Source organism: Meriones unguiculatus, chromosome 7 (genome assembly GCF_030254825.1).
Source record: "Meriones unguiculatus strain TT.TT164.6M chromosome 7, Bangor_MerUng_6.1, whole genome shotgun sequence".
Classification (NCBI taxonomy): Eukaryota; Metazoa; Chordata; class Mammalia; order Rodentia; family Muridae; genus Meriones; species Meriones unguiculatus.
The window spans coordinates 82596408-82611918 of record NC_083355.1 but is presented as its reverse complement, the minus strand read 5'-3'; the positions used below and the strand labels follow the sequence as shown (position 1 = coordinate 82611918).

General features: G+C 42.5%; 1 protein-coding gene across 2 annotated transcripts in view; it reads left to right on the top strand.

Annotated features, from left to right (window-relative positions):
• The window catches only part of Ppp2r5e (protein phosphatase 2 regulatory subunit B'epsilon), a 142155-nt gene that overhangs the window by 38191 nt on the left and 88453 nt on the right, over positions 1-15511 (top strand). The window lies entirely within an intron of this gene.

Below are 15511 nucleotides of genomic sequence, written 5' to 3'. Positions count from 1 at the left end.
GGTCTTGAACTTGTGAGTTCCAATAATCTGCTTTCCTCAGCCTACTGACTGTCTAGGACTACAGTTACACATGACTCTTCCCTTTTGTCTTGTTTTTGAGATGAGGTCTCTCCACAGATTCTGCTGTTCTTGAACTCACTCTGTAGAGTGATCCTTCTGCCTCTGTCCCTAGTGCTGGTATGAAAGTGCACCACAGTGCAAGGGTATTCTTTTTTTTTTTTTTAAAGATTTATTTATTATATATTCAATATTGTGTTTGCATGCACACCTGCACACCAGAAGAGGGCACCAGATTTCATTATAGGTGGTTGTGAGCTACCATGTGGTTGCTGGGAATTGAACTCAGGACCACTGGAAGAACAGTGCACTTAACCTCTGAGCCATCTCTCTCAGGGTCTCCTGTAGCTTATTCTTACTATTAGCAGCATAACCAGGTTTGACCTTGAACTTCTGATACCCTGTCTATCTTATAAGTACTGGGATGACATGCTGGGATGACAGGTATGTGCCGCCATACCTGGCTTATTTGTGTTATTTGTTGTGCTTCTTTTCTTTTCTGTTTTTTTTGAAACAGGTTCTATGTGTCCCAGGCTGGCCTGGAACTGGCTGTGTAAGCCATGCTGTTTTTTTTTTTTTTTTTTTTTGAGACAGAGTTTCTCTATGTGGTTTTGGTTATCCTGGAGTCTGTAGACCAGGCTGGCATTGTAGGTGTTTGCTGTCATACCTGACTCTGTTACAAGGAGTGTTGGGAGGGGCTAGACAGATGGCTCAGTGATTGAGATCGCTATCATCCTGAAGACCTAAGTTTAGTTTTCAGGTGGATCATAACTGTCTGGAACTCCAGCTTCAGACACCTGTATTTCATGCCCATACTCATAACTGGCATATAATTTAAAAAATAAATCTTTAAAACTACAAGTAGTTTTTAAGACTCATTGATATAAAAATGCTTATTAATTGAATGCTGTCTTATGAAATGTGCTAAAGATTTTGATGTAAAGTCTTCAGTTAGAACCTTACTTTAAAAAGCAAACATTTTATTTATATTTTGTGTGTTCACGTGTGTATGCCGTGGTGCTTAGGTGGAAGTTAGAGGACAACTGTGGGTATCAGTTCTTCCCTTGTACCTTGTTGGCAGCAGGCGTCTTTCCTTGTTGAACTATTTCCCAGGCCTCCCTGTTAGAACTTTTGAGCTAAGCTTTTCTAAATCTTGCATTCCCAAAAAGAGTACAGGAAAAGCACAGATTAAAACAATTTGGCCTGCCTGCCTGCTTGGCTGGATGTATCTGTGTGCCTCTCTCTAGACCTGGGGACAGCACCGAGGGTCTTGTACATTCCAGGCAGGTACTCTACTACTATTGTGTTTGTATTCCCCACCCCACCCCCTTGAGACAGGGTCTCATTACATTCCACAAGCTCACCTAAACTCACACTAGCTCACGTAAGCCTTCCAAAATAGCTTGGATTCCAGGCATATGCCACTCAGCTGCTTTCTTGTCATCATGAGAAAGTGAACCAAGCAGCTCTCCCTCTGGACGAGCTCCACAGCTATCCTAGGCCAGTTGCCTCCAATTACAGATGTGGAAACCATGACGCAGAGAGAATAAACACCATTTACACTTGTTCTTCAGAGGCTATTGAGTAGAGTTGTGTTAATCTCAGCTTTCTGGTTCTGAGGTTAGTGGCTGCAGTTTTTTGTCTGGCATGATGCAGTGCCTCACATGGCTTAATCTAGACATGATTAGTTCTTATAGTGAACTTTATTTTTTTAAATGCATTGCTATTTTCAACAGTTTCTCTGAAGTCCCTATCAATCATTCCAATGAAACCTCCGCCATTTTGAAGGTGATGGTGATGGGAATGTTTTGGACACCATGAATTTTTCTTAAAGAACATATAAGACATCTTTGATCTTGGAAAACAGTCTGAAAGGAAAAATATGCTTTGTTTTGAAATTACTCTCAAAAGCAACTTTTGAGGAAACAAACTCATTTTAATGAAAATCAAACATGGGTTTCAAAAACAAATGGCCTAGATTTACTTTGACTTAAAACTAAATCAGATGAGAGCATCATCTTCATACAAATAAATACACTGGAGTGCCAGATGAGGACACATAATTATACTGCCAAAATGCTACAGCTTTTTTTCTCCAGCTTAAGTCATTGTGACAGAACAGAGTTCTATAATGACTATTCTAAACTCAAGATTTAAGACTACAGTAGGACTGGTCTGAATAATTGTTATATATGTACTTAAGGTTAATTAGAAACAACACAGACAGAATAAACACCAACATGGAAGACCAGTAAATGAGTCAATTAGAAATGGCAGGTCCTAGTCTCGCAGCAATGAAGAATTATGGAGCCCTTAGGAGGGCCAGAGTAGCCCTGAAACATCCCTCTGTGTTCACTCGTTTACCCACCACACACGCCACTCTTACCTCCCACCTTAGGAAGTACAGGCAAAGGTGAGTGAAATTACAGATGGTAGGTGAAATGTGCAAGAGGAAAGCCAAGATGCAAACCCAGTCACTGCAGTTCTACAGTCTGCAGAAAAATGTTTACAAGTCATATAAAGATGATGACATTTTATAGAAAATGTACAGAACACATAAACCCAAGGATACAGAAAATAGACTAGCTGCCTAAGGCCAGGAATGGATAATCAATCAATCAATCAATCAATCAATCAATCAATCAATCTCTCACTCTCTCTTTCTTCTCTGTACAACACCAGGGCCTTATACAACTATGTAAATGTCTGCACTAAGCCAGAGCAACAATTTCATTTTGAGGTGATAAAAATATCCTAAATTTGGACCATGATGATGGTTATACACTCTGAACATTGAAGAATAACGAAAGAATTATACACCTTAAATGAATGACTCTGTGGCATGTGAACACTGTCCCAGTTAAATAAGGTAATAATAAATAAAAACGAGAATGAAGGGGCTGTGATGTAGCTTTTTGGTACAGTGCTTGTCTAACGTGCAAGGCTCTGGAGTTGACCCTGGCACTGTAAAGTATGCTTTTATGTTTCTATAATAGATATATAATAATGAAGTAAATTAAATATATTTAGAATTGCTTTGGAGATCATGGGCACATACACTTATAGACACTCCCACCTCCACAGAGGCAGAGAGCTTAAAGAAAATAGACCACGATACTTGAAGTGCTGAAATGATCTCAGCAGCTGAGGAGGGGCCTATGTTTTCATCTGTGTGGCAGGTGGGGAGAGGAGGCTGAGGCTGAGGAGGTAACTCTGTCAGTAAAATGCTTGCTCTGCAAGTACGAGGACCAGGATTTGACCAAGAATCCACTTAAAGTGCGAGGCATAATGTATGGTAGGGCTGAGACTGGCAGATCCCTGGAGTTCCCTGGCCACCAAACCTAGCCTGCTGCACAAGCTCCAGTCCAGTGATAGACCCTGTCTCAAAAAACAAGATGGTCCTGCAAAATGATAGCCAGGGTTGGCCTCAGACTTTTCCATGCTCACATGTATGTGTACTTGCACATGCACACACACACACACACACACACACACACACACACACACACACACTGTGGGGAAGGGGTTGGATCCAAAGCTTGGAAAGAAATTGTTGCTGTTACTGTTTCTGAGACAAAGTCTCACTGTGCACCCCAGGCTGACCTTGAGTTTTTAATGTGGCGCAGGCTGACATAAAGTCATCATCCTTTTAAATCACCCTCTCAAATGCTAGGATTACAGATTTGGTACCACCATGTCCACCTCCCAGCACTTTATGTGTGATGGTGTATGCCAACAGTCCAGCACTAGGGAAGCTGACACAGGAAGATAATGAGTTTAAGCCCAGCCTGGGCTACATTGTGATAACCTGTATTTGGGAGCTTTGTTGTGGTGTTTATTTGTTAAAAAAAAAAAAAAAGAAAGAAAGAAAGAAACAAGCTGGGTGCTGTGGTGCACACCTGTAATTCCAGCACTCAGAGAGGAAGAGGCAGGCAAAATCTCTGATTTGAGGACAACCTGGTCTACAAGAACCAAGGCTACACAGAGAAACCCTGTCATAAAAAAAAAATACTGAGGATGCTATTAAGGATACAGAAAAGGGGCACCTCTCTGAGACCAGCAGAGGACACTCCAAAGCTGTTATCTGGTAAGAATTCACAGAGAGAAAACCAAAAAGCCAGCATAACAGACACAGAAATGTTTTAAAATAAATCTTTACTAAGGCAGGCATGATGGCGCATGCCTATAATCCAAGCACTTGGGGAAGCAGAGGCAGACAGAAGTGGAGATTAATTTACTCAACAGGAAGATGAATCTCCACCAAAGTAACTAGGAATACAGTTTAAGACAAGAACAGAGAATAATTAGGAATTAAATGAGGTAGGACTGTAAATTTTACCCATCAAAATGATGGTTTCTTGTTGAGATCCAGTCCCAGCTTATCACTGGACTAATTTGACTCAGAGGGGCCGGGATCTTGCTGAAGATGCTCCACTTCAGCAGAAATCAGCAAACTAAGTTGGCATGGTGGCATGGTGGTGCAGGCCTTTAATCCCAACACTCAGGGAGGCAGAGGCAGGTGGATCTCTGTGAGTTTGAGGCCAGCCTGGTGTACAAAGTGAGTCCAGAACAGCCAGGCCTACACAGAGAAACCCTGTCTCAGGGGGAGAGGGGGGAGGAGAGAAAGAAAGAAATCTGCAAACTCCCATGGCATTCTGTGTGCTGACAATAGTCAGCAGTTATGTGGATTCTTGTCTGCTTGGAAGCCGGGAAGGATGAGAAGGCAACTGGGCAACTGGAGAAATGTACACACGTAAACCATTCTCTAGAATGTTGAACATGAATACTTTCCTCAAATGATAGGGAAGAAACATTCTGTCTTAATTCTCTTACCTTTTCCCAAAACAATACACACAAAGAACAGAGCACCACAGTTGTTCTCAAAATAGATCCATGATTTACAAGTCCTGCTTCAAGAGTTCCCTGTCTAGGCAGAGTGTGAGCTGAGCTGTATGATGGACCAGATAAGTCATTCTTCAATGTGTCCTGACTAAGTACTCACAGTGATGGCCTGTTAAGTCTTACCAGGCTAATAATTACTAATCTGGTAAGACAGTTGTAGCCATTTGAATGAGAAATGTTCTCCACAGGCTCAGGTATTTAACACTTAGTCCCCCATTGGTGACATTGAGGAAAGTTAGGATGCCAAATTAAGGATTGTGTCCTGTGAAAGCTTGTATTGATTCACCTTACAGTTTCCTGGTAAATTGAGCAGATCTGTTATATTCTTTAGCCCCCATCCCCTCTTTTTCTTCCAAATTTTAAAGTTGTCATGGGTCCTGGGCTTCATAAGGTTGTTTTCGTAGGTGCATATAAACATATGTGAACGTGTTTCCTGGCACTCCCTCTTTCTCCTTCCTCATCCCGTTAGCCTCTATCATTCCCTTAGAGAGTTTTTACTTTTATCTCATTTATACCTATATAAATTTATGTATAATATCAATGCTTAAGACAATCTCAGGACAATTTTTTGTTTGTTTTTTCTTGTTTTATTGAGACAAAATTTTCTGTAGTACAGGCTAGCCTTGAACTTCTGATCTTGTGTCTCTACCACCCAGATTCTGGGGTTCCTGGTATGTACTGCTAACTGTAGTTGTTAGATCCTTGTGGGGCTGTGTGTGCCTACTCCAGACATAGTGATCCTTGGGATGTTTTGATGGGGAGTCCAGTTTTATAAAGTCTCTTGGAGCCAGTCTGGACTCAGGGCTCAAAGTGGCTGAGGTAGTCAAAGTTCCCTTGCCTCACTCTTTCAATGGAAAAGAAAGACTTTCATATTTGTTCATCTCTATAAAATGCCTTGAAATGGTCTCAGATGGGCATTGTATGTTTGTGATGATAACAGCCTGAATAAAGGTCAAAATGTCATGGAAAAATGGCAAAACAAGCAGGAGGGAATACTGATAAGTTTATTTTTAGCAGTTTAGAATGTTCCATTTAGAAGCAGTTAAACTGGCTAGAGTTGGGGTAAGGGAGGGGGTGCTGGGCAGTTTAAAGGCCGCAGCTATTATGGTGAGTGCTTGACATTTTGTTTTGAAGTATGTCAGACTGTGTATTTAAACCCAGAAAAACCCTGTGGAATATTATGTTTTTACTGTGTGCCTTGATAAAACAGTTATTTCAAATCTAGACTTGAGATTTAAATTTTGTTAATTGTCAGGTTTGTTAGTCTTTGGACATTTGGCTTTTATTATTCGTTCAAGATTTAAGTAGGAAAAGACTTACCAAACAGTTTTGATCCTTTGGCCAATAAATTGAGAAAAGAAGGGATCATGTAAATCTAAATTCATATGCAAAGAGTCTATTAAAGTATAAATTATTTATTAAACATTTATTAAATACAAGCATTCTACTAATTTAAACTTCTCCCCCTTCTCATATACCCTAGGGATTGAATCTAGGGTCAACATGTTATAGTAGCTTTCTACCACTGAGCTGCATTCCTCGCCCTAGACTCCCATTTTGTAAAGCCTGCTCACTCAGGCAGCTCAGGCTGGCCTCAGACTAGCTGTGTAGCCAGGCCCAAGTTCTGTATGTATTCTGAGCTGATGATGGTTGGTTAAGGTTCAGGAGAGTCTAGGAAGGGATCTTGGTTCTTGGAGATTGATTCCATGTATTTAGTTATACATTACGTGGTTCACTGTTGGGAGCTAAGCAGTTATCATATTGATGATGGATAATTAGTGACATCGCAGCCATATAGCATATAATAATTCACAATGCTTGACATAACAAAAACCAATGAAAGTTTGAGACAAATTTGAACAATGAACATGGTTTGAAGTTTAAAGTTCAGGTCTCAGGAAACACAAATGGCTTAAGCATGCTTGTCAAAATAGCAACAAATTAATGTCCATTTTAGGATTTTTTCTTTGTCTCTGTATATATATGTACATGTTTATATTTTATAAAGCATAAGATGGTGGTTGTAAACTCACTATAAGTACATCGAGGGGATGTTTTAATCTCACTTAAAGGCTTGTCTTTTTTTTTTAAGTGGCTATATTATTCTTCAGTGTGTGACCATATAATAACTTACTGAAAAATCATTTGGTTGTTTCTAATTTGTCTCTGTTGTAAAGAGCATTGGGAGAAACTATTTAGTTGTGTATCTCATTCAGTGTGTGTGTAGGTGAAAAAGCTGCAGAATAAACTTCTAGAAAAGTAATCTGGCATGTATGCGTGTGCGTGTGCGTCTATGTATGCTAACAGACACCAGGGAGCAGTCTGGCGGCTTGAGTGTGCTTTCACACGGTCTCTCCAGGCTGCTCAGGTTTTCAAGTTGAAAGGTCAGAAAGTGGCATCTGATTTCTGTTGTGAATTTAACCTTTAAAAAGCAATTCTTAATGTTGTGTGTGGGTGTTTATTACTAGTGAGTGTGTAGGTAGGGGCAAGCGTGCCACAGGTGCACATGGAGGTCACAGGAGAACTTTGTGGAATCACTCCTCTCTTTCCCCTTTTTCGTGGAGTCTGGGCAGTGAAGTCAGGTCGCCAGGATCGAGTATCGAGCACCTTTACCCGAGGCATCTTATCTTGATATTTTTTTTCCTCAAATAAATCTAGTGTCTGCCTCTCTCTGTAGATCAGGTTACCCAGCCTCATACTTGCAGCCGTTCTGCCCCTGACTCCTAAGTGTGCAGGTGTGCACTAACATGCTTTCCAAGCTCTCGTGCGTGCGTGCAGACATGCACACACACATACTCTTTTATTTTTTTAACAAGGTTTCATGTAATGTAGGCCTGGAAATTGCTGTGCAGGCGAGTGAGATTGACTGCTTCCTCTGTGTTGGGATTACAGGCATGCGTTAACTCCCCTGGTTTCTGCAGTGCTAACAATTGAATCCAGGGCTTATGCATACCAGGCAGGTCCTTTTCCAACTGAGATATAGCTGTAACCCAAAAAGACAATTTCAAAAAGATAATCTTTATCTTCTGTCTTCTGAGAAATTGACCATTGTTGTTGGTTGGTCAGATTTGAAAGTTTTAGACTGGGCGGCTGAGGCAGGAAGCCCCATTTCCATTGCATGTGAGGAGCCCCTCGCCACTTGGAGCTTGCCTGGCAGGTAACCCGGAACTGACAGACACCTGGAATGCTTCTCTCATGTTCTGTAATATCACAAGTTTTGTGAGAAATATTTTACTTTGAGTACAGGATGACCTACTTGGAGGCAGTTTGTTGCTTAGACATAGGCAGACTTCTTTTGATTGGCTGCTGATAAAGCACCTGTTATCAGGTGCTTTGGGTTGGTTTGTTTTTGTCTTTTGTGATGGCCTTATATACCTTGGCTAGAACTGGTTATGTGGATCACAGTGGCCTGGAACTCAGATCTCCATCGTCCTCTGTCTCCCATATGTGCCCTGGGGAGATTCCCCCCACTCCCCCCCCCTTTTTTTTTTCTTTTTTTGAGACAGGGTTTCTCTATGTAGCGGGCAGTCCTGGACTCACTTTGTCTACCTGGTTAGCCTCAAATTCACAGAGGTCTGTGTGCCTCTGTCTCCCTGAGTGCTGAGATTAAAGGCACCACCACGCCTGGCTGATTTTAGTTTTTTTTTGTTTGCTTGTTTGTTTTTAGTTTTTTTTTTTTTTTTTTTTAAGTTACATTTATCTATGGCACACGTGGAGGTCAGAGGACAATTTATAGAAGTTGCTCCTCTCCTTCCACCATGTGGGTTCCAGGATTGAACTCAGTTGGTCATTCTTAGTGGCAGATGCCTTTACCTGCTGAGCCATCTTACCTACCCCCAAAACTTTGAAATTTTTTTTTTTTTTGAGGTATTTCTCCACGGGGATGTTTATTTATTTATAAATCCCAAACCCAGCTACTCCAGCGGCCTTCAGGGTGCACTCACCCAGGGAGGCCAGAAGGTTGCCGGGGATGTACAGAGGTAGAAGGCTAACAGTACAGCATTTCCTGATAATGTGCTTCTCAAATTTATCAAGTATTCAACAGACAAGAAAAGGGGGAGGGTATGAAGGGGGACAACAAATGTCAAAATGTTGCCTTTGGTAGGAAGAACAAGGTAAAACAAAGAGCAATGCACCCATAACCAGTCGCTGTAGAAAGAAATGGCTGCACCATGGTGACGGAGACCCTGCTGGGTGCAGACAGCTTCAAATACAATCACAAAGTCATAGATTCTCATTCCTTTCACATACCTGATGCTCCCCACCAGACTAAAAGGGCATGCTTGGAGACACTCCAGACAGATAAAACAGCTTTCTCTTGAAGAGAAGAGAGACCTAAAGGCCTTAAATTGAGTACAGTTCTCCAGCAGGTCAGAGCAGGCCCGAACACTGTGCGCAAAACTGGGCTTGTGGCAGGGGAAAGCGGGATTGGCTGACAACTACTTGGGTGATCGACTGCATCTCTTGTTCAAGGCCAAATATTCTCTACTGGAGGAAATCAGTTCTAGATTCCTGAACATTGTCTTCTGGAGGCGGACCCCACGGCTGCCAGCCTGACAATGGACTAACCCTAACCCTTTCAAGACCCATCAGGTGCTGATGTGAGGTAGAGGACTTTTTGCCAAAAGCAAGGTAGAAAAATTAATAAACGAAGCAGTGTGGTGAAGGGCCACTGTGTCCCGTGACCCTGGACCACGTGAAGCCAGAGAAAGGCCCCGCACAGGTGATGGCATCAACCTTCATACAGCCCGAGACTGTCAGAACCTCATTAGGAAAGATGTTCTAAATAAATACATTTTGGCACCACTGTATGTATGTATGTGTGTGTGTATGTGTATATATATATGTATATATTTATGTATATATATGTATCTCTCAAATGACAGGAAAAACAAGCCTAAAACTTGTTTTTCCTTTTACTGCCTACCAGAACACAGCAAACCCAGAATCTTCCAAACCCAAAAGACAACACACAAAGAGCATTGTGCTACTTCCAGCTTGAAAGACTTCTCGACTCAAAGGATCAAGCTTTGGCTTAACTAGAGTGAAACAGCCTGAGCCGTCAATCTCACAGTGCCTCCATCCTGGCAACCTTTTTGGCCCAATGCTAAGTCCATTCGGTTTAGGGTACCCTTGTATGCTGTATGCTTCCCCAGCTAAGTTAGACTTAAAAAGGGTACTGACTGGGGAAGTTTAGTGCACTTGGGGGACAGCCCAGACTACTGGGCTCCAAGCCAAACTGAGAAGCCACCTGCCAGGCACGCAGCACAGGTTCGGAGGCAGACAGGGCAGCTTCTCATTGACACATTTAGAGATGAGTGATTAGTTTCAGGCTCTGCTTTTGGGATGTTACCCAGGTAGTAGCTAAGTGTTTAATACTCAAATTCCAACAGGGCGTCACCCTCTCCAGCTCCTGCCACCTGACCGGGGGAGCTCTATGCGGACCACGACCTGTTTGTCTCTCTCTCGGAGAAAGTTTCCTTTCATCCACATCACCCAGGATGTGTCTTTCCTGTCCCGCCTGTGCATCACACCTCAGAATGGGTAGCAGTTGTGCACCAAACATGGCTCGTGTCCTGACATGGGGCAGCCCACATCACACAATGAACACTCTCCAAAGTGCTTAGCACCAATTCCCTCACAGGCCAGGCGTCAATCTTGGGCAGCTACAAATGGCCCCTTGTTTTAAAAACAAAAGTCCTCCAAACATGACCACGTTGCTCAGAAGCCAACCACACGCCATTCTGAATAAAGAAAGGTAGAGTCATTAATAAAGGATTTAAGAATGGACTCATAGAAGCTTAAGAACAAATATATTAGTGTTTAAAAGAAAACCCCAGGACAGGCAAGCTGTAAATCTCAGCAGCTGCCCGGGAGGAGAATGGGAAAGAGATGGGGGGGGGGTACCATGCTTTCTAAGTTCAGTTGGTATGGAGGTAAGCCAGCCACAGGGCTGACAAGCAACCACACAAGAAGGTGGGGAGCTTTAGAGAAAGAAAAGGAATCCCAAAGTACCAGAGAAAGCATGCTTGAAGAGAGATAGGAGAAAAAGGAAACACCACACTTTTCTGAGTGATTCAGAAAAGTAGGCAAACTTAAGCTTCATGGTTGTGCTAGGTAGGGGGTGGGAATTCTGAGAAGGAAAATAAAGGGATAATTATTTCACCTCTTAGAATGACTTAAGGTAAGGTAAACGCAGTATAAGGGGTTGTCCCTAAGTCAGGTCACAGATGTGCCCAACTGGAGCATTTACTCAGGCCAGAGATCTCATTCTCTTGACCAGAAGGAAACAGTTATCTCCTAGTGGACCTTTGCTTCAGCTGTGGCATTTCTGCCCTTATGGGCCCCAGGGATCAAACTCGAGATAGCAGGCTTGGTTGTGAGCCATCTTGCTGGCAGAACTGGTAGGGATGCTTTGACTTGTAAAGGACATTTGTGGAAGTCTGGAGGCTACCATGGTTCTGATACCTGGTAGGAGAGCATGTAGAGGGTGAGGGAGTGGGGGAGCAGGGGTTTGCTGTTGGCATCTAGCAGTAGACAGGCCAGAGCAGCCCTCCACCATTTAGAATGATCATGTTGAGATGATCACTAGAGCCCGAAGTTCAGAAGCTTGGTGCTGTGGTTTGGATCTTAACATGTCTTAAAGTGCTGTTGAAGGCTTTTGGTAATTTCTACGCTGTAAATATTTGCTGTCTTTATTTAGCCAATAACTACCTTTCTGCCCAATTGCAGAAGTAAAACAAACATTTAGCCCCACCCTCCAAACCATATCTAAAACAAAATAAAATACTCTTCAAACAAAACAAAACAAAACATTTAGTGATTTGGAACAGCCTACGTAGCTGTTCATGTTCTACTTTTCATGTTTGCAGTTGGCCTGGGCTAGCTGAGAGAAGCCCAGTTGCCATGACTATCTTGATTGTATTCCCAGGGAAGAGGCTTGGGGAGTCCAAAGAAGGTTTAGAATCATTAGATCCTTTTAATAAAAATGCCAGATTTTTTCTATGGGGTTGATTTAAACCTGATTTGACTCTTTAAAAGCCTTCACAAGAGGCCTCAGAGCCATAACAACATGAGATTCTGCATGTTTAGTGGATACTTCTAAAGGGTACCTTATATTCAGCCAAATATCTTCAATCTCTATGTAAAAGAAACAATATTTTCTCAACTGGAAGCAACAGCTGCTGGGGGGCAGCTTCTCCTGAAATTAGTTTCCCATTAGAAAACAAAATACCTTACTCTTTTCCCACAACAGCGTACGTTTGGGTTTTCATGCAGAGCCTTAATGAAAGTGTAAACATTCCGTGCCCTTTCAGAGAGAAATGCCTCAAGTTCCTGCAGTGGTGTGGTGAGCGCTGGACGTCATGCCACAGAGCAACAGAGTGACCAAGCTTACAGTCTAAGAGCAGAAAGTTTCTGGGTGATTGTAGCTTTAGACTGGAAGTTCTCTTGATTTTGTGTCTGTCTTTGTCCACTTTGTTTTCTTGATTATCTTAAGTGCTCCACAGTCAGGAAATGATGGAAGCCCCAAACATAAACCACACATGTAGTTTAAAAGTTTCTAAGTCAGGCCTAATCCCAGGTACTTGTTTAGTGAGACCTGCTTCAAGGTAAAAGATTATATCATGCCTTACATTTGAGTTTAGTGTCAAAGATCTTTAAAACCTGAAAGATCAGTCTGTGAAGTATGAAGGAACAAAATTAAGAACCTAAACATTAAAATTAAAACATCTAAAAATTAAAACCTAAAACATAGTCTGGGCATGGTGACTCATGCCTTTAATTCTAGCACTTATGAGGCTGAGGTAAGAGGATGGTACTAGTTCAGGGCCAGCCTGGGCTATACCCTAAGTCCATTTACTGTACAGGACTGCCCTCTCTGAACCAAATAACTGCCATTTTTGGGAGTTCAGTTGTGCCTGCTTGCAAAAAGACCACCCCAAAGCTGGTTGTGGTGGCACACACCTCTCATTACAGTACTCTGGAGCTAGAGGAAGGCCAGCCTGGTCTACAGATTTGAGTTCTAGGAGGCCAGAACTACAAGGAGAGAGGGACTCTGTCTGAAAAAGGAAAACCAAACCAAAACAGCAAACCAAAGCAAGACAAATAAACAAACACAAAAAGATCATCCAACCTGGACTTGCTGACTGTTAACCTCCTCTCCTAAAATGAGAGGTGGGGAGGGTCCCTTAGCTCTCTGGTATGCATGCATGACACACTGCCTGTTGTATGTAGTTCTGCCCTTATTTCATACGGCCCAGGAGAGGGCTAGAGCCATGGCTAGGGACGATGGGAGTAGGTGGTTGGAGCTCTGTTTGTGAGGCTATGGGAGAGATTGCTGGCTGAAGACTTTGCAGTGTGGTCTTTGGGGGTTACCCACATAGTCTTGGAAGTAGTTCTTCACTTGTGTTCTGTGAGTAAACTCATTTGGTGCCCCAGGGTGACTTTTGGTGGCATCATAACTTGGTTTATTGTTAGGGTTTTATGGAATGCGAAGACATTGTTTAAATCTCCCCTGGTGAAGGAATTTTAGCAACACTGTCTTGAACCTTAGTGTGAAACCCTGTCTCAAAACAACAATAAACCCCTTAGTACATAGTTATATACCTCCAAAGTTAAACATAAGTTGCTCAGTTGCTTTTCAGAAACTGTTGAATCAGTTTTGAAATGAACGTATCATTGGCATGAGGACAGTGAATTAGCCACTTTCTTCAATGTGAGCTTGCTACTGCTGTTTCAGTCCTTAGTGCTCTGGAGAAAACCAGACCCTGAAAGAGGGAGCCTTTTCAGTCCCATACCTGCTCTTCCCATAGAATCCAGTGTCTTTGAATGTGTCCTGAGGACTGGGGCTACTGTTACTGCTGCTTTCAGATGCTGTGTTTGTTTGGTGGCCTTATAGAAACAGGCAGTGTGTTGTAGTTTTGTTTTTTTATTTTTGTTTGTTTTTTAAGAGTTAATGTGGATGTGTGTTTTGCCTGCATGTTTGCATGTACACCGCATACACATATGATATCTGTGGAAGTCGGAGGAGTGTTGAAGTCCTTAGATCTGGATTGACAGGTAGTTGTGAATTACTATGTGGGTGGTGGGAGGCAAACCTAGGTCCTCTTAAGAGCAGCCACTGCCCTTAACTTTCATGTCTGTAATTCAGATCTTTGGAGGAGGAAGCAGGAGTATTGGGAGTTCCAAGTTTTCTTTCCTATATGGTAAATTGGGAGCTGGCCTGCTCTGTCTCAAAAACCAAAATTATCTCCCCCCTCTCCCACCCACTGAACTAAACAAAACTTATGGAGTCAAATTAAGTGCTGTAAGAAAGGTGTGAGTGGGGCAAAATCAGCTCAAAGGAAGGTGGGAATCTCAAGCAGCCAGGGGTCTTTATAAAGGAAATGACATTTGACATGGGCATTTCTGATGTAATCAGAGCCAGGGTAGTGAGGTCTTCCATGGGTCAGTTTTTTTATTCATCCATTCACTCATCCTATTTCTTCCTCCCTTCCTCCCTCCCTCCCTCCCTCCCTTCCTTCTTCCCTCTCTCCCTCCCTCCCTTTCTTCCCTCCATTCTTTCTTTTGGAAACAGAGTCTGTGTGTGTTGTCTAGGCTAATTTCAAGCTTCTGGGATCCTCCAGGCTTGGTCTCATGAGTAGATGGTACTGAATACAGGTCCCAATGCTGACTCCAGGCTTAATGCATAGGCCTATGGGATGGTAGGGAAAGAGGAGGCAGGAAAGCAGGTGTGAAAGAAAATGGGAGGGAAAAAGGAGAGCAAGAAGGGCAGGTGGAGTGCTGGGAACCTCATGTTTTGTAGCTTTCGGTTCTGGTGTAACCCTCGCAGTATTGTTGGTAAACACTGTATAGGCTTTTACAAGTGTCCATGTGCATGTGAGTGTCCATGGCATGCAGCCCAAAATATGAACCAGTGGTACATCTTCGTGACAGATATGTATTTGTGCGTGGACATGTGTGTATGTGTAACCTTATTTTTGTTTTAGGATTTGTTAAATAACCTAATACTTGGTTAAATAATCACACGTTTCTACTCATGAGCACAATTTAAAAAAGTTTCCTAGTAATGTTTTAAGAATCTGTGAAAAGTGGGGGAGAGGAGAGGCAAGTTGAGTGAGTTTAGGGAGAGAAGTGCTGTAACTATGTCATTAGGACAGTTCCTCAAGAAAATCTCTTTGAGGATGTTCTTCATTAGAGTGGGGCCAGTGTGCGCAGTCCCACAGACAGCAACAGATTACTTCTTAAACAGTACAGAATGGAGATACCTGATCCTTTGTTTACATATGAACAAGGAAGGGGAGGGTGTTCCCATTGCATAGTTGCTAGTATGCTTAAAAAATGTAGGTGCATGCACGTGTGTGTGTGTGTGTGTGTGTGTGTGTGTGTGTGTGTATGAGAGAGGGAGAGAGAGAGAGAAAGAGAGCATGTATAGAGGTCTTTGTAGATTTGTTTCTTGGTTCTCTTCTTTCACCTTTTCATGGGCTCTGGGAAAGAAACAGGCTTGTGTAGCAAACGTCTTACCCACTGAGTCATCTTTCTGGCCCCCAAC